The sequence below is a fragment of the Ascaphus truei genome, chromosome 6, assembly GCF_040206685.1.
Source record: "Ascaphus truei isolate aAscTru1 chromosome 6, aAscTru1.hap1, whole genome shotgun sequence".
Lineage (NCBI taxonomy): Eukaryota > Metazoa > Chordata > Amphibia > Anura > Ascaphidae > Ascaphus > Ascaphus truei.
Genome location: NC_134488.1, coordinates 59,009,929 through 59,036,367, shown reverse-complemented (window position 1 = coordinate 59,036,367; position 26,439 = coordinate 59,009,929).

Genomic DNA, 26,439 nt, shown 5'->3' with positions numbered 1-26,439 from the left:
GTGATTTTTTGGAGTTTAGTTACATTTTATTACTGTGTGTCTTGTGTATTAATTTATTGTCATTAGGGTGCCCATTGAGTGCTATAGAGGCTTATCATGCCCATATTATTATTATATATGTATGATGTACCACTATACTACTCAATGGGTATAGGTTGGGTATAGTCAGTCAGGGTGGGTGTTTAGGCCTCCCGGGTTGGTATCGGGTCAGGGTGGGTTAACCCCTTAATGACTATAGTGGTTAGTAACCGCTAAGGTGATTAAGGGGTTAGGGGCCATTAGAATGTATTTATTTTGTATATATGCTTTCTGGCAACAGAGGACAGAGGGACCTGCTGTTGTGGTAAGTATAACTTTATTTATTTACTTTATTTATGTATGCTAATGCAGTGTTTAATAATGGGCAAATAATCTATTATCCATATCTGGATAATAGTTATTTTGCCCATTACTGTACTGTATGGGTTTGGGCGGAGGGGGGGGGGCGTGTATTGATATATTTTTTAAATATTTATTAATATATATTTCTTTAATAGTGTAGATGTGCAGGGGGTCTCCGGAGCTGAACCACGTTGGTTTTATGTCCGGGGACCCCCTGCTTCCCGAGATACAGGCACCTTTATGGGGTGCCGGTATCCCTCTGCATTGAAATGTCTCGCGTCACGTGACCGGGACATTTCCTTGCATAGGAGATACCGGCACCCCATAAAGGTGCCTGTATCTCGGGAAGCAGGGGGTCCCCGGACATAAAACCAACGTAGTTCAGCTCCGGAGACCCCCTGCACCTCTACACTATTAAATAAATATATATTTAAATAAATAATTTTCAGGCGACATTTCAGCTGGGAGAGGCGGCTCTCTCAGAGCAGCTCTCTCTGCAGCAGAAATGAATCGCCGGTTCAGGCCTTTTCAGAGGCTCGATGCTCTCGCTGGCAGCAACTCGCCCGATTTGGGCATTTTGCTATCACTGGTCATCGAGCCTTTCTGAATACCGTGATAGCAACGCCCAAAAAACAGTCACTTTAAATTCCCTGGCGATTTTTTTTATGAACCCTCTCTGAATATGGCCCAATGTGTGCTACTCTAATGAATTGTGAAAAGAGAAGACCTTATTTAAGAGCTGTTGAATCAAAACTAGAAGCTACTGTAGTAGTAAGGTATTGTAATCAGTATGTTTATTGTGTAAAGCAGCCACTAATCTGGTTTCTGTTTTGTAAATATTAACGTCCATGAAGTGTATTGAATTGGTGTGATAATGCATTGTAATTCTAATAGGATTGGCAAGGGAGTTCAAATTACTAACAAAGGTTTCCAGTGTCTGACGAGTGCCATGCCAATGTATCGTCTATGTACCTACAATACGATTCTATGTATTGTGACTACGTATGGGGTGACCAAGAATGTATTTTGTTTCATAATGGTGCATGAAGATATTAGCTTACAATGGCCCTATGTTGGAGCCCATGGCCGTCCACCTTGTAGGTAATATTGATTTTAGAATTTGAAATAATTGTTGTAGTATAACATTGGTGGGCCATCATATAAACAAACTACTGTACTGTTAACTTCTTTGACTGCTTCTATTTCCATTTTGTGTGGGAAACAGTCTTTAGGCAAAGGACCTATTGTATGCTGTGTAGTTTGCACAAGAATTCAGCAGTATGTTTAAGATGGCCATACAAGTCTGTAATGCAATGTTGTAGGTAGAAATCAATCAACCGGGACACTGACTGGCTAGGTAGCAAAAGAGAGAAAAGAAACCCCAAAGAATACACTCGCAGAAGTGTAATGAGTAGATTGGAAATGTGGGTTAAAAACCTTTTAATAATCAATAATATAAAAATTAGTTATGAAGGGAACTGGTATAAATACCCATGACCAGCCATTAGAACCTTTTAAGCATACTTAGTTGTTATTGGTCATGTAAAAAATGGCCATACAAATGCAGCGGCCATTATTTTAACAAATCACGCGGTGTATATCTCGGAATACCCATGTCATGGCGCAGGATTTCTTCCAACCGTACCGCCTTAAGACGCAAGTGCAAGCGAGTGCATAAAATGGCATTTTAGTGTTCTGGCTTTTAAACACCTGAAATTGACACAGTAGCACAGTAGCACAGTACTGTACATATTACAATTGATTCATTTCATTGCATTTAATTGCACACAATTCATTAAATTCAAACAAAGCAACTGCAATAAACACGTGTGGCTGGGGCGATTGGCCGCGTTCATGCCGCGTGGAGTACAGCAGCGCACACGAAAACAGCGCGTGATTTGTTCAAATAATGGCCGCTGCATCTGTAACATCCTGTCTTATCAATAATCCATTATACAGACTTTCTACAGTGCAAATATATTGGTCATGCAATGTTGTATCTGCCCTTACAATGTATAGTGGGCTAATATTATCTAAAACATAGAGACTAGAAATTATATTTCAAATACACGTAGCATCTCTATGCACTGACTCACTGTATAATCAGCAAGCTATTGCTAGAGCATTTCTCAAATATGTAAATAATACACGCATACACTGAAAGTATTGTATACATGGAAGGTATCAGACAAACATATTAACCTCATAATCACACATTGTCATTTAAAATTAACATATAACCATACTTAGCAAGTAATTTGTAGTAAAAGGAACACAAAAATTGTGCAATTTTAGATAATATTAGCCCACTATACATTGTAATGGCAGATACAACATTGTATGACCAATATATTTGCACTGTAGAAAGTCTGTATAATGGATTATTGATAAGACAGGATGTTATGGCCATTTTTTATATGACCAATAACAACTAACATCATGCTTTAATAAGCTTTAAAGGTTCTAAGGACTGGTCATGGATATGTATACCAGTTCCCTTCATAACTAATTTTTATATTATTAATTATTAAATGGTTTTTAACCCACATTTTCAATCTACTCATTACATGCATCCATTTTTTATCTATCTATTGTTATTAAAATTATATTATGCTGTTTTTTCTCCCTACCTTTTTTAAGTCACCCATGGGTTGCTGTGGAATGTTATATCCCTATCCCCATTGTAACTGAGCACATGTAAGTGTGTTTTTTAGTAGTTTTATATCATTTTTAAATTATTCTATTGTCGAACCATTTTTACTATACCATTATCTCTTTTTCTTTTCTCCCACATATATCTGTTTGGGATAATGAACTGAGTCTGTGCGCTGGAGCACTTCTTTTTTTATACATCACTTCCCTAGCCCATGCGCCTAAAGCTTCCTGCCCAGAAGCTTGCCAAATTAACCCCTTAACCAACTAAAACAGAGCTACAACATAAGGCATTTTGCAACAAATCTTGGTAAATATGCCCCCTCACTGTTAATTCAAGGCTATATGATGTCATCTGGCACCAGAAAGTGTCTTATGGAGTAACACTGCATAGTACATATCTCTCTTTTTATGGACCTTTTACTTGAATAAGATATCTTCCAGCACAGGTGTCTTATGGAGTAGCACTCCTTAGTTAATACAGTACATAATGGCATATTAAATGTTTAGCCATGTCTGGTTTTGGCTACCAGTCTGCCCTCTCTGTCATGTAAGCCCTGGTAACAGTGCAGGCTTTGGCAGGACCAATCCTGTGTTTTTCCCACACTAGACAGCTCTCTTGAGTCATGGGGGAGGAGGTGGGACAAGGCCTGTGTTCTGCCCAATCCAGGTTCAGACTTTGTACCTTCCCCCTGTACTTAAGAGGCTCCACATCTAAATTTAGTCAGTGCCTCTACCGCTGAGAGAGGCAGGTAATCATAAAGAAGTGCATATTGGCTTGACACCTACTGTCCCCTTCCCTTGGGTAGTAAGGAATGATACCATACCCCTGACTCTATTAGGGAGTTAGGGAAGAGCTAGGACTGCCTTAGGTGCCCTTGGCCTGGGGTGGATGTCCAGGGACCATCCGGAAGCTGGAGGCCTGAAGTATTTAGTGTATGCTGTAAGTAACAACAAGAAAAAAGTGATCCTGTGTTCAATTATACTCCTGCCTTGTTGTGCAATCTATCTGGGGGAGTGGAAGTGAGTTCTCCAGCAGGGATTGTCTCCACATCCCTGGAGCCCGCAGCAGATGGAGGTGCTGTACCAACAGAGATAAAGGCCAGTGTTGTACCCCAGAAGCCTGTCTTGTTCTCCCCAACAACATCGACGGAGACTCAGATCTACTGTGAGCCAGCAGGTATGCACCATCATAAACCATGTAATGGCAGAATCTCCGAGAGGGTGGGGGAAACACCGTTACAAATGTATAATACAGCATCTCTCTGATAGTGTTAAAAGGCAGGATGGAGATAAAATATGTTCCTAAAGAACTAAAGCTCAATTTTTCATGTGCAATGAGCCTCTGCCACAAAGAGCTTGTATTCTTGCACAGGGACATAAAAAGTTACTTCAAAAGGCAGTGACGTTATCTCCATCAATCCATAGTCATTCTAGTGCGCACACTGTAGTGAGGATGACCCTGGTGAGCGTATTGTTTCCCCCTGGATAAGAATTAAGATCGGGTGGAAAAAAAGATAAATAATTCATGAACTGGGGGTCCCTAGAGCTTATATAACTATATAAAATTGTCCACAAAAAAAGAGTATTCCCTGCATGTCAAATGTGTAAATCCAGTACACAATGCAAGGTATTAGAAGCACACACAAGACTAATGTAGAGTTTAAATAAACTTCAATCTATATTTAAAGCATCAGAGCTAGTGAACAGGTAACGTTTCAGGACTCAAGGTCCTTTCCTCAGATTGTGTTTGGTCTGAGGAAAGGACCTTGAGTCCTGAAACATTACCTGTTCACTATCTCTGATGCTTTAAATATAGATTGAAGTTTATTTAAACTCTACATTAGTTTTGTGTGTGCTTCTTCTACCTTGCATTGTGTACCAGTTTCTGGATCAAGCTTTGGGACGCCGGGATCATCAGAAGGTGAGCACATAAGCATAAAATGCTCTATCTATTTATTATTAGCAGTGGTGTGCCACTTATACCCATCTTTTTTCCTTCTCTTTTTTCCAAATGTGTAAATCCATGTATGACTGTTTCATTTGGTCATTCATATATCTGAGCCATTAGGTGGACTGCACTATTATTTAAGGAATATATTCCCAGCTCTCCAATTATTTGATCTTCATTTCACGTGACCTATAAAGCTAAACAAAACAAATAGTTTTTCCTCAATAATTCTCCTGTGGACTAATCTATAATAGTTTTGTTTTTTTAAAGGCACATAAAGAATAAAATAAATAAAGTCTGTCACAAATGTTTCGTAACTTTATTTTTTAACAGCTATTTCAAACTGGAATGGCAGGGGGCAGCAGGCTGAGACATGTATTGGCATGTAACCGTGTACAGTAACCGTATATGAGATGATACAGCTCAGTTACAGAAAACCTAATTACACTGGAGGCACTCTGTAGTTTGTGCCTTCAAGTTAAATAAGTTTGTAAGACCCAGGACCCTTTGGCAAATAATGCAAATGATTTTTTTCATAAAATGTATTCATGACATATGTATTTTATCATTCATAAACCCTTAAGTTTAGACTACTACATTAATACCTTAAGCACTTTGCTGTAGGGTATATTCTTATCCAATGCAAAACAGTTGAATACAGATAAGCATGCTCTATGTGGAATTGCCCCCAAAAAGTGTGCACGTCATGCTCCTCGGCCCAGCTGTGGTAATCAGCCAGTTCACACTGGTTCGTGCGAACCTGTTATTAAATTTTAACACGTTCGCCGAACCAGTGCTTAATTCTCTTACCTGTGGTGGATGGTGGCAGCGGCATCTATAAGCCTGTTTACCCTTCATAACTTCTCAATATGGCCGCATGGCGTCAAATGGTGCCACATGGCCATGCCAACGGTATCGCCACGTGAAATAACCGCCTCACATTACGTCCGTTGTTATGGCAACGAGACGCTACGTGATGTTATCACGTTATGTGGCATCATGTTTTCATGGCAACGCTGCGCCATGTGACGCTGCTCCACCATTTTGAGAAGATATGCAGGGAAAAGATACTGGTAGACACCGCACGCCAAGGTATGAACCGGTTATTAAAAAAATTAAATCCCACCACTGCCTCGGCCACATTGTGCACCTTGCCGCACTGAGCTGCACAGACCTTGTTTGTGGTCAGAAGGGATTATTATTTGTGTTGTTGCAGTTCAGAGCAAGTCCGGCAGGTGGTGCACTGAATATCTTTGCCTATGATACTCTGAATGCTTTGTCTGAAGCAGTTGTCTGAGAAGAAAATAAAATGTACTGTACAGTACACATCTCTTTGTCTAATGACCTTCTACAGTACTGTACATAGCTACTGTTGCAGTTTCCCAATTTATTAAAAAAAAACACTATAGTGCCTATTATAGTAGGTTTGATAACTTTGCTACCATCTCGAATGGTGTGGCATATTCCCATTGAATGGTTTTTCATTTGTGTTATACCAGTATTCAGAAATAAGCTGAATCCATTTCCACGCATCTCAATCCATGACGTAGGAAAATGCCAATACCGCTCGGTGGTATCTCAGCCTCTCTCAAAGTTCTCCCCGTACGATCTGGCTGCAGTCTGCAAGAGCTGCATAGAGAGCTGTACAGAGAGAGCCGACTGCACAGCGAGAGCCGCCTGCACAGCTCTCACAGTCGATCACAATGCTTTTATTTATATTTTAAAACTAGAGTACGGGAGCAGGGGGTCTCCAGAGCAGAACTGCATTGATTTCAGCCCCAGGTACCCCCTGCTTCCCGAGGCCCTGGTATGGGGTGCCGGTATCTCCTACATGTTTAAATGTCTCGGTCACGTGACGCGGGAGATTTAAAAATCACAAGGGGATACTAGCACCTCATACAGGGGCCTGTTACTCGGGAAGCAGGGGGTCCCTGAGGTTAAAATTAATGCGGTTCAGCTCAGGAGACACCCTGCTCCCACACACTGGTATTAAAATGTAAGTAAAAACAGCTTCATTACCTTAGTGGCTAGTTGCTAAGGCAATGAAGGTGTTAAACCTGAGTAACCTGTTTATTGGGAGCAGAGGGGGTGGATGAATGGGGTAGTTGCCCCAGGGTGGGTGGTTAGGCCTGCCAGGAAGGTTGCGGGAGGAGTTAACTCCTTCACTAACATAGCGGTGGTAACCGCTATGATTATGAAGGTGTTAACCACTCCCGCTACCCACCCGAGAGGCCTATCCACCCACCCTTGGGGCACCTACTCCCTTCACTCAATCCCTCTACACCAAGAAACTTTAAAAAATACAATAACCCTACTACCCACCTCCTCTTCCCCCAACAACCCCACTTAACACATACAGTACAATAATGGGCTCAATTACTATTATCCAGATATGGATAATAGCTCATTTGCCCATTAAAAATAAAACATTATGCAGCCAGCATAAAGTAAATAAAAGTTCTACTTATCCCTGACAGGATGAAGGCAGTCCTGATCACCATCCTCCGCATCCATGTCCTCTGTGGGCAGCAACAGTACAATAAAAAACAAGTTAATGGTCACTAGCCCCTTAATCAACTTAGTAACCAATATAGTAAGTAAGGGGTAAACCCCCCCCGCCCCGCTTACCACCCTCCCCAGGGCAACTACCCCCACCCTCTACCCATTGATTGGCAAAGCAGTACACTATGATCATATAATATGGGCATGATTTGCCACTATGGCAGTCAATGCACAACCTGAAAAAAAACAATCACCAAAAACAAAAATCAATAAAAAAAAAACAATCACCAAAAATAGAAAGCAATAAAAAAACAATCACTAAAAATAGAAAGCAATACAAAAAAGCAATCCCCAAATAAACACAATTAAAAAAAACAATCACCAAAACAAAAAAACACAATTAAACAAACCAAGAATAAATAAAACACAATTAAAACAAACCAAGAATAAAAAAACACAATTAAAACATCCAAGAATAAAAAAACACACTTAAAAAAGCATGCATCAAAAAAACACAATTAGAGAAACGAAGCAGCAAAAAAACACAATTAGAAAAACCAATCAGCAAAAACACACAATAAAACAAACAAGCACCCACATTTTTTTCAATAACCAAGCATCACAAATACGCACTGAAAAAAATTACAATCAATGTTTTTCTTACTTTTGACATCTTCATCATCCGATTCCAAGTCCATCAGCAACAGCAGGAACTTCTTGAGATTCGACGCAAGGTCCTCAACTGCCGGTTAGTACATCTTATACTTTATTCTTTATCTTCATCTGTACTTGTAATCCAATGGGGCGGATGTTGTCCCGTTGGTTTGTTAAGATCAAATGAGATGGGAGAGGCCTGTGACGTCACATTTGAGTGTGAAAGTGGGTGGGGGAGTGGGGAATGTGGGTGGACTGGGCGCTTCCCAAGTGATATTAGATTGGTGTAATTAGTGACACACCTAAAGTACACAAAAATAAACTTAACACCACACAGTGATAATCAAAAATAATAGTGTACAAGTGCAGCTCAACTTCCTCTGGTGGGACAGTTCCAAGTCCCAGGATGTAGAATTCTCTTTTCTTGGGGTTGAGGAGGAGCGCAGGATAAGCTCGTGATATGTAAAAAATAAAAGTATATATAGTGCAGATGGTAGATCACTGCTATAGAAATAATCAGTATAGGAAATGAACTCACAAAAATCGTAGAATGTTACTGCATGTCAGAGATCCATCTCTCTCTGACTGGAGCCCTTTGTGTATCTGGGGTCAGGATGCCTCTCAGTGGAGTGGATGATATGTAAATGAAAGAAACCACAAATAGTGCATACTGTATAAACTATAAATATGTATTAATCACAAATGTTCAGGAAACTCACATTTTCCATGAATAAGATGGGTGGTGGAGAGAACCGCCGATAGAAGGGTGGTGGAATGTGAAGCTGCTGCCCGGTGCTTCACTTTGACTTGCACCTCACAGTGTAGTTCCGCATCAGTCTCTGCCGTCGCGTCACTTCCGGTTTCGCGTCACAGGTGAGGGTGGGAAGCCAGAATGGGTCTGGTGTCAGCAATAGATTGCCAGTCCTTCAGTGCGCAATTTCTCTCCCCAAAAGCTCTAACTCTACGCGTTTCGCACACTGCTTCGTCAGGAGTATATGGTAAAGTAAATAAAAGTTCTACTTATCCCTGACAGGATGAAGGCAGTCCTGATCACCATCCTCCGCATCCATGTCCTCTGTGGGCAGCAACAGTACAATAAAAAACAAGTTAATGGTCACTAGCCCCTTAATCAACTTAGTAACCAATATAGTAAGTAAGGGGTAAACCCCCCTCCCCCCGCCCCACTTACCACCCTCCCCAGGGCAACTACCCCCACCCTCTACCCATTGATTGGCAAAGCAGTACACTATGACCATATAATATGGGCATGATTTGCCACTATGGCAGTCAATGCACAACCTGAAAAAAAAAATCACCAAAAACAAAAAGCAATTAAAAAAACAATCACCAAAAACAAAAATCAATAAAAAAAACAATCACCAAAAATAGAAAGCAATAAAAAAATAATCACTAAATATAGAAAGCAATACAAAAAAGCAATCCCCAAATAAACACAATTAAAAAAAACAATCACCAAAACAAAAAATACACAATTAAACAAACCAAGAATAAATAAAACACAATTAAAACAAACCAAGAATAAAAAAAACACAATTAAAACAAACCAAGAATAAAAAAAACACAATTAAAAAAGCAAGCATCAAAAAAACACAATTAGAAAAACGAAGCAGCAAAAAAACACAATTAGAAAAACCAATCAGCAAAAACACACAATAAAACAAACAAGCACCCACATTTTTTTCAATAACCAAGCATCACAAATACGCACTGAAAAAAATTACAATCAATGTTTTTCTTACTTTTGACATCTTCATCATCCGATTCCAAGTCCATCAGCAACAGCAGGAACTTCTTGAGATTCGACGCAAGGTCCTCAACTGCCGGTTAGTACATCTTATACTTTATTCTTTATCTTCATCTGTACTTGTAATCCAATGGGGCGGATGTTGTCCCGTCGGTTTGTTAAGATCAAATGAGATGGGAGAGGCCTGTGACGTCTCATTTGAGTGTCAGATAGTACTCCCTCAATCCGATTGGCTGGAGTACCGTGTGACAGGGTTCTTTTTTTTTTATAACACAGTATTGAAGCAGGGGGTCTGCGGAGATGAACTGCATTCATTTCAGCCCAAGGAACCACCTGCTTCCCGAGTTACAGGCATCGGTATTGGGTGCCTGTGTCTCCACACATTGTTTAAATCTCCTGCATCACGTGACCAGGACATTTAAACTTTGTGAAGATACCAGCACCTGTAGATTGGTTGCATCGGTATATAGGAAAGGTCTGTTTAGCGTCAGATTGGTTAAAAAGTGGAGCTAATACAAGTATTGATAGAATTTCTTAAAATATCTAAATTTGATGAATACTATTTTTTTATATGGCAAGACTGTGTTGGGAAAAGTCCTCCTCAAGTGACTAGAGAGTGCTTTATAGAGAGGATGATTATTAACAAACTGTTCCTCAAAAAAGTTCATAAAAATGTTCGCATAAGTTGGGGCCACATTTGATCCCATCGCTGTTCCTCTAGTCTTGTTATAAAAATCATCTTCAAATAAAAAGTCATTCTCATAGAGAACGACTTTTAATAATGTCAATAGCAAATCCTGTTCATGACTGGTCAATATACCCGTCTGGTCAAATAGAACGCACTAGCCCCCACATCTCCACGTGTGTTATGGAGGTGTAGAGGCTACTAACATCAAGTGTCACCAGCAAACTATCTTGTGTGATGGTATGGATATGTCTAAGTCTCAGGAGGAACTGAGTAGTGTCCTTGAGATATGAAGGACCAACCTCTACCAATGGTTTAAAAATCTTGTCCAAGAATATAGATATAGATTCAAAGATAGAGTAAATCCCTGCTACTATTGGCCTCCCAGGAGGATTTTCCAATCTCTTTTGGATCTTAAGTAGTGTATAAAACACAGGAATCAGTGGATCTTCCACTGTAAGAAACAATCGTAATTGTTTCGATATGATTCCCTGTGTTTCGGCAGCTCCCAAGATATTCTGAATTTTGGGTTTTATCCCGAATGTAGGGTCACCCTTCAGTAGCCTATAATTGTCCTTATTAGCTAACTGTTCAAGGATCTCTGCTCTATACATCTTTTTGTCTTGGACTACAATTGCTCCTCCCTTATCGCAGGATTTATCAATATAGTTTTATTTTTCTTGAGACACTCAAAGTCTAGATGTTGATTCCTAGTGAAATTGGGGCATCTAGTACCACCTTGCACCACCCAACTTCACAACTATAATCCACCTAATTCCTGTGTAATTAGTTGGATGTATGTTTCTACTAGGTGATTGGTACACGGGTGGTTACGTGTGCTTTTAATTTTGAGATCTCCTGCTAGTCCAATTAGAGTGGTGTCAGTCCTAAGTACCTGTGTAACGTCATTGCCACTGGTCTTAGTCTGGGTACCTACCACCTCCAACTGTTGAGTCACTCCAATATGCTTGAAGAAGGACAGCCACCTAAGGTTCCTAAAGAAGCGAGCAACGTCCAAATCCAATTCGAACAAGTCCATCCTAATTGTAGGGGCAAAAGACAGCCTCGTTGTAGGACCTCTCCCTCCATCTTTGTCAGGGTATACTCCAAAATGTTGACGATTATTAAACATTTTATGAAACAAAAAATATTTCCCATTTTTCTTCTAAGTAAGACAGTGAAATGAAAAGATGCTTATCTTCAATCTCAGATTTGTAGCTACTTCCCTAAAGAAAACAAAAATTTCTTTAGAACCAAAAAACGCTTCAGCACACTCTCAGGACTGTATCTTTTTCCTTTACTGAAACTAGGATTTAGGATTTACAAAACCTCTCACAACTTAATATACAGTGAGAGACACGCCCCAGAACCTCTATACTAATTCTGGGGTACCTGGGCATATACTGGGGGACCCTCACTAACTTAGGGAACCTTGAATGTACCCAGGATACAAAAATCCGTATGCCCTCATTTACCTTTCTGGTCTGTGCTGAAATAGGGAAACCTGGTTGTGAGATGCGTGTGATGGTGAGGGGGTAACCAGGCTTAATAATAAAGGTTAAGCCCACTTGGTTACCCCTGATCCGTGTCTGAAGGTCCTAGGGTGTCAGCTCTTAAGTTAAGATGGCGGATTGCAACAATGTATCCTGTGGTCTCATTATCAGACTAAGGTCAATTGGTAAAGTGCGTCTGCGGTTATCGATCCAGACAAGCAATGCAACATTGAATGTCGGCTTCTCACCGCAGACCCATTACAAGTCAAACCGCAGACCACATCACAGAGCACATTCAATTAAGGGGCTAACTTACATTAGGAATGAGCTAGCACTCTGATTTTTGAGATGCAGAGGGCTAGGGTATAATAATTCACATACCTATTGTTATTATACTTTGAACTCTTATATAAAGTCACATATAAGAATGAGCCTTATTCCAGGTATTTTAAAGTACAAAGACAGGAACCCTTTTCCTGTCAGCCCCGTCAGCGAATCCATTAACATGCACATATGTTTGGTATAAATGAGCTGAGGGTTTTCTAACTCCGAACTTCAAAGGGCACCCTGCTGGGCTGCTGCCCCAATGTCTGTCGATGTCCGGAGTTGAAAGCCTCAGAGACCCTGACGTGTCAGGGAGGGTGGGATACAGTCAAGTACACTGTACGGGTGTAAAATCCTGGCTAGCAACAAATGGTAGCCGAATCCCAGACTTACTGTCACCAGATAAGGGGTTGGGTCCCGTATGCTAATCGGCATAGGTGCTAGGTTAGCGCATGCCCTTAGAAGACGGGGAAGCCAGGTTTATGAGCTACTGGCAAGTCTGGGATAGGTGAGAAAAGTTATTCCCACTGAGGAATTGGCTGTACAGGTTAAAGATAGGAGTCAAAAGCCTGCAGCCCGGTTATGAATCAGATTCACCTAAGATTCATCTGAGAAACATCTAAAGATTCAACCAAGGTCCGTTCCAGCTTCAGCGGAGTTCCGGAGTGTGAGGGGTTCAAAACATCGTAGCCAAGGATTGCACCCCTCTTCCAGAATTCCTTTGAACTAAGGATTCCCGAACAAATCCTATAAGAACATAACGAAAAGTTTTCCTTCGGCGGACATATAGGGGTTGCATGCCGCACTCCTAGCCAAGGACTGTCACACGGCTCTATTCGCGCACCACCCCGCTCCTGGACAGTGGTGCCTTGAGACTTTATTTCCCTGTTATTCGGTCCGTGGACATTATATTTTGTTAACCCATCCCAGTAAGTGTATATTGAGTGAAATTGTGAAGGATTGTGTGTTTGTCTTTAAAGGAAATCAATTAAATTATTTTATCCTCCTTGTTGTGCTCAATCCAAAATCCCGGTTTTAAGGTCTCCCGTGGCACCCTATCCTGGGCTAACTAAGGGCTACCCAGCGATCATTTGCTCTGCCCCAGCCTGCAGAGCCTGGACAACAGTGGGCTCGATATGCTAAGAGGCAGAGGTGCCAGGTTGGCGCATGCCCCTTAGCAGAATCCAAATCTGTACCAATCCGGCGTCAGTATACAGGCAAATCAGTGATAGGCTGGCAGGAGAATTCCCATGCGCTGATTGGTTGTGGTGGTTTCTGAATGGGACTCTAAAACCTATAAGAAACCTTGCAGTCAATCAGGACCCCAGACTCCAAGTGTCAAACCATCAGCGGCAAATTCACGTCACGAAAAACATGCTCTGTGAGAAATAGACGCGAGCTGGCTTCAGCGATTTTTACTCAAGAAATTTTCTAAGTCCCGCTTTTCAGGGACCAAGTTCTGAAAACGGGACGTAGCGGTCGTGGCTGATATTGCATGCCGAATTGCATTCCTGGACATTCGTGAGTATCTACCGGAAATTAGAAAGGGCTTCTACTGACTTCGGTTGTTAACATTTTGTTCCAAGGAATGTTTATTTCGTTAGCCCCGTTCCCAGTAAGTGTGTTTTCAGTGCAAATTGTGTTACATTGTGTGTATGTCTAATCGTGGAATAAATAAATTACAATTTATTTTAAAGCCTTGTCTTGCTCAATCAAATGATCCCAGTATAAAAGGTGTTAATAAACCTGGCCTCCCGTGACAACGCATAACTGTTTTCAAAGGAGGAGTTTGACCGGAGTGATGTGTCTATATGTCCCCGGGAATCTGACTTGATTCCCGGATACATTTTTGGGGTAACCAGCAACTCTGGACCCCGGCTACATAGACACAATATGACAACACTTTTACCGCAAATCCCCCCCTTGAAACTTATAGCCTGAGAATATCACTGGTTAGCACTCCTGGAAAGGTAAAACACATAAAATCTTTATTGTCACACAATTACATTCATTGCAGGCACAATACACAGGTTGAAGAGCTGACACTCTAAAACCTGAAATAGGGCTCAGAGGTAACCTGCCGGGCATAATACCTTTATTGATGGCCTGGTTACCCCTTCACCGTCACACTTCCCCCCTCAAGATGAAGGCTCGGTTGCAGCCGCTACGTCCAACACTCTTTTTCAATTCTGGCATAAGCAACTTCTCTAGGTAGCAGTTTTCTGCTCAAATACACCACAGGATGTTAACCCCCCGCTGCTACATGCACTAATTGTGAGTCCCACGAGTTACTGAACACAGCAATGTCATCCAGATATGCCCTTGCAAAACTTTGCATCCCTTCCAGTAACCTATTAACGAGGCGTGGAAGGTAGCCGGGGCATTCTTTATCCCAAATGGCATCACCAAAAATTCATAGAGACCACTTGGAGTGATAAATGCCGACTTCTCCCTAGCCTCTTGGGTCCGAGGGATTTGCCAATAACCTTAGGTCAAATCCATAGTGGTCAGATACTTTTCCCCCGCGAGCTCATCTAACAGCTCATCCATGCTGGGCATGGGATAAGCATCTCAGCGTTGAGCTGCCGGTAGTCCACACAGAACCAAGTGGTTCCATCCTTCTTAGGTACCAGGACTACCGGACAAGCCCAAGGGCTCTGAGATAGTACAATTACTGTCCTCCGTCTGGTGCCCGGGAGCAAATCCTCTGGCTGGACCATATCAAGTCGAACCAGGGTAACAGCAGCACCGGAGTCGAGCAAGCCGGCTGCTTGGCGATCTCTGATGGTCACTGGTTGCAGATGCCTCTGCTGGATATCGTTGGACTGCATCCCGACTGGTGCAATCTGATGTCCTGCTGTCTCCACTGCTGGTTTCTGTGTGACAAGTGCAGATCTCTCCGTGGGGGTCCCTCTCTGGGCTGGCCGATGGCTGTACTTGGCTTTCTATGTGCGCCCGTTGCACACGGGCGACCGGCCTCGCAGCTGGAGAGCATTGCCCCTGTTGGGGTCCATGGACCTCGGATGGTCCGGAAAGTCTGGCATGATTTGCCCAGTCTTGTTGCACTGGTAGCACCTCCGTTTGTATCTGAATTTTGCCGTTTTAGGTGCACTTCCATCTGCTGCATGCTTACTCTTCCACTGCGGAGTGCTTTTGGCTGCCTTGGCTGAAGTAGCTGTGTCGTGGGTAGCCCCATTCTTTCTCAACACCACCCGACTGGTGACAAACACATCAGCCAGTGTTGCAGCATATGTATAAGTCTTTGGCTTGCGGTCAAAGATCCATTCCCGCACGTCCGTGGGGCACTGCTGCAAAAACTGTTCTTCGTATATTAAGTCCAGAAGCAAGTGGTACTTAATAGCACCATAACCCTCCACCCACTGTCCCCCATGCAAAGCCATGTGGGAGGCAAACAGCGTGTAGGACTCTCTGGGCCGTTTCTCCTTGGATTGGAACATGCCCTGGTACCCTTCTGGGATGAGGGCATACTGGATGAGCAGGAGGGCTTTCACATGTTCATAGTCATTGCCATCCTTGTGAGCGATGGCCTGGAGAATCTCCTTGGCCGCAAAACCCAGTCCCGCTCTGGTACCTTGTATCTGTGACATTGGGCTTCAAAGTTACTGAGAAACCCATCAATTTTGTCTGTGCTATCCACAAAATTCCTGAAGCTGTGATGGTCCACTCGTGGGGTTGCTTGCTCCCCATCCACAAGGTAGCCCCCTCTCCCCATGGGGTTGCTTGCTCTCCATTGTTCCAAGGTACCCCCTCTCCCCATGAGGCAAGAAGTGAGGCGATGCCAGGGATGGCAAGTCCATTAGCCACTGGGGCTACCACAGCTGCATTTCCCCAAAACGGTGCCCCAACAATGTTCATGCTGGCACCCGTTCCCTCCCCATATCCTTCCTCCGCCACCGGGGCTTGATTAATCTCTTGTGTCCCGGTATTTGCTGATGAAGGGTATCGCCACTCCCTGGTAACATGCTCTCACGGTATGCCCTAACATAGTCTTTCTTTTGGTAAGGGTCCAATCTAGCCCCCTACCTGGTGTCGCATCAGGGAAAGGGTTCCCTTACCTTAACTGGAATGAGTGCCCAGGGTCCTTGGTGAAGCATCAGGGGCCTGGCCCCAGCCTCTCCTGGGCTACCAGCTGCACTGTACTTAACAGCCTGCCCTGTTGCTGCATCTCAGTTGTGCCTCCAATTGTGGGGCTGCTCCCCTCCCCCACCCCCCCTGGGAGATCTTGCCTAAGCTACAGTTCTGTGTGGTGCTTTTTACCTGTTTGGCTCCAGGAGAGATATGAGCTTCCGCAATAATAAGGGGAAACAGGACAGGCTTTTGGTGACCCTCAGATTCTCAGTTTTGTGTCATAAGCGCCTCCAGTCGCAGGAGGGTTCAGGGATCCTGAAGCCAGTCCCCACCATGACAGATATCTCTAATACTCCTACCCAATAGACTGTTACTTACGCAGAGTATATAAAAAATTATCTTTATTCCGGCAGCCACTGCAGGATGTCATTACAGTGTATTCCTTGTATTGGATAATGGGTCTCAAACCCCTGGATGGTGCCTCTGGCAATATGGAGGCCTTGTGCTCTGCACAGATCTTGGTTGCATCTCTGCTCTAGGAGGAACAGGAGGCATGTCTCAACCCCAGGAGCGGCTGAGCTGGACTCTCTCTCCCAGCCAGGAGAGAATCAGAGCTCCACTCCTCTACCCCATGAGGTGGAGAGCTGGACTGAAACAATTTGGAACACTTCCTCCCTAAGGCTCAGAGGGGGAGGGCACAGAGTCTGCACGAGGATTTGTTGTACGCAGACTCCCATTCACCTCCACCGAGTCACTCAGAGAGGCAACATGAGGAGGGGTAAACCCACAGGATAGCCTGTAGTTACTAGGTCTTACCTGACAGAGGCAGAAAGATAGTCTGGACCAGCCATGGCTATATATATTTTTGGATTGACATTGCACCTTTCACTTCACATTTCAAGGACAAAGCTGATAAAATCCATTGGATCACAGTTTAGCACTGTAGGTGAACATTTAAGGTTCCAATGTTTTTAAAAGATGAGAAATGATTCATCTGTTGTGAAAATAAGGAAGGCATTAACATATTAGCATAAAAGAGGCAAATAAATGAATTTAATAAAAGGGGGGGGGGAAGAAATAGAAAAATAAAAGTATAATTTCTTCTTTTACTAAAGTGCCTTATTATGTATTTTTTTTAAAGGTTGAATATGGCTATTTGCTATTTGCTATTTTAGTTATCTTTACACAGTGTTTTGATAATGTATGAGTTTTAATGCCAAGAATTGAACTACAGTTTAAAAATGTCAAGGTGTGTGATTTTTATTTACTGTGGTTTTAAAAAAATTACTTGCAGCCACTTGTATTGCATGCTTTATAATTAGAATATTTTGCCAAGACAAATAATTATGATACACCTGGTGTTTTTTCTCTAAAAATGACATTTGTGGCTAATAATATGGGAACTGAAGACAAATTTATTTGCTTAATTCCATCTACAATGAGGAGCAGCTGAGTTGATATTTAACCCTTTCATGTAATGCACTACAAAGTAGATCAACATAGAGAGAGTGAAAATAGAAATGGGTTTTGATGCATTAATTAATTTGCTCTTTGTGTTTGCATCAAATGTGAGAGTCTCCTACAATTTACATAAATTGTTAGCCACAAATATTTACGTACTGTATGTAGATGAAATTGGTTGCCTTGTTAATCAGCCTTAAAGTGCGGCTACACTCCAATGGTTTCATATCGGGTAGTAATTCTGATTGTTTAATATATTCAAAAAGGCCTAAATATCAGTAAATAATCAAGCTAAATCATAATAGGTAATGGTGTTCTGCATCTACCTGCTGACAAACTGTCACCTCTTGTTATGTGATTTACCGCATCGCCGGCTTGATGGCGCTGTCGTTGTTGTCTGTGTACCAAGCTCTGCGGTTACAGAGGCCCCGAGCTCTCCCCCACAACAATCAAACTGATTGCGGAGGGAGAGTGTGGTGCCTCTGTAACTCTCTTACCTTCTCTAGTGGCATTTCCTGGCATCTCCTCCTGCAGGGTCCGTGCATCATGGCTTCGCAACATCAAAGCTTTTTTTTTTTTTTTACAATTTCAATAAAAACTGCTTCATTTTTGATTTATCAAAAATGTATAACTTTCTTTAAGTTACTAATAAACCAGTATAATACTTACATTTGCTTTGAAAGTAATTGCAGTATTGATAATTAGAAAAAAAGTTTTGTGCATACGAAATACTGAATTTTGAAACAAATTAACAAACACATTTGAAACAAATTCTTGGTATAGGGATTCTAACCTTCCTATGGCTCACGTCACCCAAAACCCTACTGAAATGAGATTAAACGTGAAATGTTGGGGTTACGCAAAGCTATGCATAGGCCGCGTAGTAGGAATGCAGCAACGAGCCATAGAGGACTAACAGATAAAAGGATGTCGGTCCTGACAATATACAGATGCAGCGGCCATTATTTTAACAAATCACGCGGTGTATACCTCGGATTACCCATGTCATGGCGCGAGATTGCCTCCAACCGTACCGCCTTAAGACGTGAGTGCAGGCGAGTGCAGAAAATTGCATTAGAGTGTTCTGGCTTTAAACACCTGAAATTGACACAGTAGCACAGTACTGTACACATTACAATTCATTCATTTCAATGCATTTAATTGCACACAATCCATGAAATTCAAACAAAGCACCCGCGATAAACATGTGTGCCTTGGGCGATTGGCGGCGTTAATGCCGCGTGGAGTACAGCAGCGCACACGAAAACGGCCGCTGCATATATAATTTAGAAAAATATATCAATAATTAAACTTAAATATATTGCAACACATGACAGGATCTGATTTAGTTATAAAAGAGAACAGAAAAACGGAGAAAGCGTATCTAGCAGAGTGTAAGAAAATCCAAGTTTTGATATTTTCCATAGTGACTACTTTGATGCTTTTTTTAAAATATCAAATATCAAATTCTTAAAAAAATATTCTCATTTTTTTGTGGTGCCCTTGCTTTGCTGGTGCCCTAAGCATGTGCTTAGTCTGCCTATTGGGTAATCTGGCCCTGATGACGCCGCATGGCACCGCAAAGTGAGGTCTCATTGTCATGGCGACACCATTTGACATCACGGAGCGATGATGACGAGGCCCTGCCGGAGGAGATGGCGCCGGAGAAGGTAAGAGCCGAGGCCCCGCACATGCCCCTGCACCGAGCCCCTAGTATTATTATTTACGGTGCTAGATCAAACATATGAGCCGCTTATGTTTACCCATTTTAATGGTGACATCATAATTAATTTGCAAACAAAGAACAAAAGAAAAAGAACATTTTTATATGTGTGGCTTTCAGGACAAACAGTCAAACAGTGTAATTATCAATGAGAGACAAGAGAACCCGATTTTGAAGACACACCAAAGCTTTTATTTAACATGGTAATCTTAGAAGGGTAAAAATAGTTATAGTAGTCTGATTTATTTTTTTGGTTTGTTTTAAAGGTGTCAGACCCATTTTATCTATTAAACACACACTGTCATTAGTTCACTATCACAATTAGGAAAGAGGGAAGAAACAAAAATGACCTTATAGGGACAATCCCTCTTAGGCCAAACACATAAGACCAGTCCCCGGGGGTGGCGGAAGCGCGTGCGGCGGCATACGCGCTGCACACCAGTCACTTACCTCAGTAGTGGCAGACCCCGGTGTCTCCTTCTGTTTGGGCTCACAAGGCGCTGTGGCGCGTCAGGGGATACAACAAGATTGTGTTCCCGTGCGGCGACGCGGTCACATGGTGCGCTGTGAGCCAATCAAGAGGGGAGATAGCCTGAGCCATTGGGAGTGCAGCAACTGTAGGCCAATGGCAGACTAGCAATTTCAAAACAAGAGAGGGAAATAATGTGTACAAACCACCCCCCCCCCACACACGTTTAATAAAGTGAATATGAGCGTAATATTTCTTTCTTTAATTTTGATTGCTGTTTGCAAACTGAGGGTGGTGGGGTGGGGAGGAAGGATGGCACTGTAACTTTTTCTTTTGTTTTTTCCCCAATGAAAAGTGGTGGGTTTTTTTGTAACTTCGTATAAAGAAAACTCGCTGCTCAATCCCTAGTGCCTGTAGATAATTGTTAATAAAGTTTTTTGAACTAAGGTGCATAGGGATAATTTGTCAAATACTGAACTAATCTGTGAAGAAAAATCTCCACACCAAGATCCCTATAATTTGCACTCAGAGTACATTGTTTTAACACAGAGATATAGTAATCCCAAGAATATCAATATTCCAAAGAAGAGGATAAATCTTATAGTATAGTAATCCTCCTATGTACCACTAAAAATAAACACTACCCACACGCCCCGCACCGCGGTACCCCACCACCGTGTTACCGACACCGTGTCCCAAGAGTACCACACCCAACCCCAATGTGTCAGACAGCGCTTCCCACTAGATGGTGTACTGGTTGGTGCACTTGGTATGTGATATCTGCCGGGGATGTCCAAAGTACAAATGAGACTGAGATACTACTACCAGTAGTATACATCTGCAGCCTCTCACAACGGGAATTTTTAAATTACTTTGTACTGTAAATAATACACAGAGCCGTTGTTTACTGTAATAAAACTTTATTGTGTTTATTTTTAGTGGTACATAGGAGGATAACTATACTATAAGATTTATCCTCTTCTTTGGAATATTGATATTCAGCGTAGATAGCAGGAAACTGAGCGGGCCACTTCAGCGTAGAAGTTAGGAAATGAGTGAAGCTGCTTCAGCGTAGCTGGGCTTCTGGAAGGAGGGAACAGGAACAGAAGGAGAGAAGGCCACGGAAAACCAGGGGTACAGACACGCCACAGGAAATTCTGAGGACATTAGCGTAGCTGCTTCAGGGCGGCGGAGGCAAAGACTATAACTATACGTTAAGATTTATCCTCTTCTTTGGAATATTGATATGCTTGGGATTACTATATCTCTGTGTTAAAACAATGTACCTTGAGTGCAAATTATAGGGATCTTGGTGTGGAGATTTTTCTTTACAGATTAGTTCAGTTTTTTTATGTAGCCTTGAAAAAGCTCCAGTTTCTCCCGGGAACACCTTTCCCTGAGCAGTTTACTGGCACTATTATCTACTGCTGTGTCACTTGCCTGCTAGAGAGAATATCTCAGCGCAAGGAAAAAATAAATAAATCTGTTTATTTATAGGAAGTAGAAAACCTAACCATGGTCTTGGATATGAAAACTCTGTAGTGGGTGGCTGTATTTCTTTTTTTGCCTGATCTGCACCTCTATTAACTTCCTGTCGTGGAACATTTTTTCTATTTCTATTTCTGATCTCATTTCTGATACGTGGTATCGGTCATTATTTTGCTCCTCTATACTGGGCTGACAATCGCAGGGGTGTTGTACAATCTGCAGTTCCAAACTGTACCCGTTTCAAAACAAATATGGTCTGTGCAAGATGGTGTAACGGATGTGCTCGCCACAAACCGGGACCAGACCGCGGGGCTGAGGTGGGGATGTATATACACCGACCTTAAACCACGGAGTCAGGTCCGGAGTGCCTATTCCGTGGTCAAACGTAGCCGGGTCAGGACAGGAGAAAGCAGGGTAATCCGTAGATACGCCAGGGTCAGGGAAGGCAGCATAGGAGCGATGGTCGCGGTCACGAGCTGAGGTCATCATCAGGAAATCTTGGGTGAAACTACTTCAGCGTAGATAGCAGGAAACTGAGCGGGCCACTTCAGCGTAGAAGTTAGGAAACGAGTGAAGCTGCTTCAGCGTAGCTGGGCTTCTGGAAGGAGGGACCAGGAACAGAAGGAGAGAAGGCCATGGAAAACCAGGGGTACAGACACGCCACAGGAAATTCTGAGGACATCAGCGTAGCCGCTTCAGGGCGGCGAAGGTGAAAACTTCCAGGAACAAGGAGTAGCTCTGGGGCTCCCAAGCAGGAAGGCCTTTGAAGCAGGAGGATAGAGTGGAGAGACTCAGGCACAAGGAGGCCAAGTCTGGCCCAACAGAGGTGTCTGTGACAAGCACAGTTACTTGAAGCAGGAAAGCAAAGTCTATGTTCAGCAATCAGGAAGTGAAAGAGCAGGGTTTAAATAGGAGAGATGCATGACTGGAATTGAGAAGCGGAGCGGAGGTGCGGCCTCTGTGGAGACTGAGATTGGCTGCAAGGCACATGAGACCAGTGAGTGTACTTGCTTGAAGCTGGGGAGCAGTGCACGACATCACGTCTGGGGGGCGGAGCTACGCCCTGTGGTACGGCTTGAAGAGCTGCGGGTGCGCGCGCGCTCTGTAAACAGAGCAGGGGTGCGCACATGGCTAGAGACCGGAGCGGAAGGTGCAGCAGTGGCAGGTAAGGAGGGAACACGCCGCAGGGGACGTGTTCCCTGATTCCTTACAGATGGTTTTAGTTTAGCATTCTCATTTTTTTTTTTTTTAATAAAATTCCGCTTGCCCTGGAGTCTGTCCTCCCCGCAATTTTATCCACGCCCCCCATGCCTCCGATCGCGCCTTTCAGACCGCAGATCGCGTTTTCAGCTGTGAACACGCCACCAGAACGACAGGCGTGCGTCCAGCAGCCTCCAGCGGGACCTTAGCTTTAGAGTATTAATGGCAGTGACATGTTTAAAGGTCAAATCTGGGTGATTGATGATTTTTTTTTACCCAAATGCGACAATTACAAGTATTTTTTCATCCATTTTAAAGTTATTATGTAAACATGGTGAGCTGAGAGGTTTGATTTCCTTCGGCTGCTCCCTTTTGTCTGATATCACGGTGTGTTAAGCAAGAGTTTGCACAGGCCAAGCCCCCTCTTCCCTCCCCCTTATCTTTATTGTCTCACTGATAAAGACAGAATGGGCTAAATGTAAGGAAAATACTTGATTAACAATCACTCTAACATTCAACGGCCTCTAAAAATGCAATTTGTAATGAATTTCAACTCAAAAGTCACCAAACCTTTTGCTGTTATCACAGTTAGATTTTTTAAAGAAAGAGTATTAAATTATTCACTAAAGGAAGAAGATAAAAGCTGCAGATAGGTTCTTCTGGCCCAAGATGCAGGAATCGGTGGAACGCTATTGCCGGAGGTGTCTGCGGTGCATACAGCGAAAAACAATGCCCACACGCGCAGCCCCAATGAGCCAATTAAAGAGCTCTGGTCCCATGGACCTAGTCTGCATGGATTTCTTCTATATCAAGGCAGACTCGAAGGGTATAGGGAACGTCCTCGTAGTAACAGACCATTACACACATACGCCCAAGTATTCCCTACCAAAGACCAGAAATCTCTCACAGTAGCCAAAGTAATGTGGAAGAAGTACTTTATCCATTATGGGTTACCTAATCGGATGCACTCCGATCAAGGTAGAGACTTTGAGAGCAAGTTAATCAAAGAACTCTTAAAGCTGCTCAATATCGAGAAGTCTCGTATGACTCCCTACTATCCTGAAGGAGATCCTCTTCCGGGAAGGTTCTACCGAACTCTACTGGACATGTTGGGCACTCTGAAAGACTCCAAGAAGGCCGGATGGAGCAAGCATGTTGAACCTTTAGTACATGCCTACAATTGCACGAGGCATGAATCCACCGGGTATACACTCTATTTTATAATGTTCGGCAGAGAGGCAAGACTACCTGTGGATATTCGTCTCTGAGTATCCACCGAAGGTGTAACAAACATGACGCACTACAAATATGTGCAAAGGCTCCAGGATAACCTCCATAGACTAAATCAGATGGCGGAAAAGCTACCACCAAACTGAACGAAAATAACAAGCGGAGGTATGACCATAAGGTACACCATCAGAAACTTTGGCCCGGAATTTAGGAATACCAGGGAAAACAAGTTAGCTGACCGCTGGCAAGAAGCTCCCTTCGAGGTAGAGTCACAGATGCCTGGCCTCCCTGTATATCACATCCGAGATTCAGAGGGAAGGGTAAAGGTCTGACATCGGATCACTTGCTACCTATTCCTCAAGTAGGGGAAAGTGAACCTGAACCATCGTCAATAATGTCTTTAATTGAACAGGAAGATTCAAGTGGCATTCCAAGTGCTGTAATGGAAGACAATCAAGATCCTTTGGAAGGAACTTCTTCCACGGCAAATGGAGATTGGTGGACACCACCAGAAGAAGTAGCAGATAATGGGCCTGTCCTCCATGTATCTTCCCCAGCGGCTTCAACAAGCCAACCGCTCGACCCAAGGGGTCCGAGTTTCATTCCCACTAGAGACTATGTAGCTCAAGAATCACACTTTATGTGAGGTAAGGGCCTCAAGCCGATGGTAGCCTCTCCACCCAACAAGACGTTGGAGAAGAGACATGTCGGAATCAAAGTGTGAGACGACTTCCCTCGAGAATGGCGTATGATTCGTTAGGGACACCTCACTATAATTCTCAGCAGCTGTCTCGGAGCAGGTTTGCCTCTGTAATGACCATGCTCACTGAACTGTTCAATTTGGTTTATATATATTGTACAAAGTTAAGTTGTATGATGAATTGTATTTTTCATTATACAAGAGTTTGTATACGTGTTCTCAAGCAGGGTCATTGAGTTCTTTACCAGGGGGAGAATACAGCCATGTCCCCCTACCCTGCCTCCTGTGCGAGGGAGCTGTTCAGTGGTTCCCCGGAGCTCCGTGTGATCGGTAGGTAGGGGCAGCAATTTTGCGAGTCACGCATGCGCAGTGCGGCGAGGCGCACATGCGCAGTGCAGGAGGCGGTGACCATCTTAGGATAGCTTCGCACATGCAGCCGCGGGACTACATGTTCCAGAATCTACCAGGGGAGGGAAACACCACATGGGGCTGCCCCAGCGAATAGGGCTCTGAAGAGAAGAGGAACAGGATATCCTCCACGTGCGGAAAGCCTGCGAGTCAGTCTTCCAGGAGGGCAGAGAGGATGGATGCATCCAGGGTGCCAGTAGCCCCTGGACTAGGCCAGAAATCTGCCCCTAGGCCCAAGACTTCGGTGGAAATTGCTGGGACAGGACACCAGGGGTATTGGTGCCACAGCACCCTCAGTACTTTGGGGGAACCACCACGTGTTGGGTCATTGGGTGTATACTGTCGTACAGTTATTGCCATTATTGCATGTGTTAGTATGTGTATACAGTAAACCTTAGTTATATGCATTGTGTGGTGTATTATTCTTTACTGTGTATTGGTTCCTGTGAGGGGTTATCCCACCAGCGCTGGGATCCCTCATAGGTGGAGGCGAAGCACGCAAGAGAATAAGCTCACCCCGGGCTCCCAGAGGCAGAGGCGTAGGCCTCCTGTGAGCAGATATGTTCAGCAGCATGCATAGTTACCCGCGTAGTTCTCTTAGGCATAGGGAAAAGGGGCTACACTAGCAATAAACCTAATTTTATATAATTCTGGTAAAGACTTAGGAGAGGTCTTGGATGATGACGACTGGCCGGATATATGAATGTATATGAAAGACCTGGCATCTAACCCCACTATGCCTACATAGATGTAAGCCTGATATGCCTACAGGATGTTGGAGGAGAGGTGAGCAATCAAGCTCCTTTCTACATATATGGTGGACTAGTCCTCAGATAGTCCCCATTTGGAACGTAATTATCCTTCTGGTAAGACCTCATAAAAATTTTAACAGTGGAAAATACCCTGGTTTCACAAATTGTTAAGGCAATTAGATGTATTATAGCCAGACATTGGGCCCAAGACAACCCACCATGTATTCTGCAAATTATTAATACATTCTGGGAAGTATGTACAGTACGATGGAGAAACTTACCAGTTTAGTCTGCAACAGATATCGCAAATTCTGACACATACTGTATGGTCCACATAGTTTAGTTTCTGGGATGGTCTTCTTCTCTCCTCCAAACCAAGGACTTTGTAGTTGCTGACTATGTTTTAAAGTGTAGGACACTCTCCGGTGAACGAAAACTTTACAGCCCATTGACTTAAATCAGCTGTAAATTGTCATCCAGCACCAGAGGGTGACTGCTTAGTAAGTATGGCC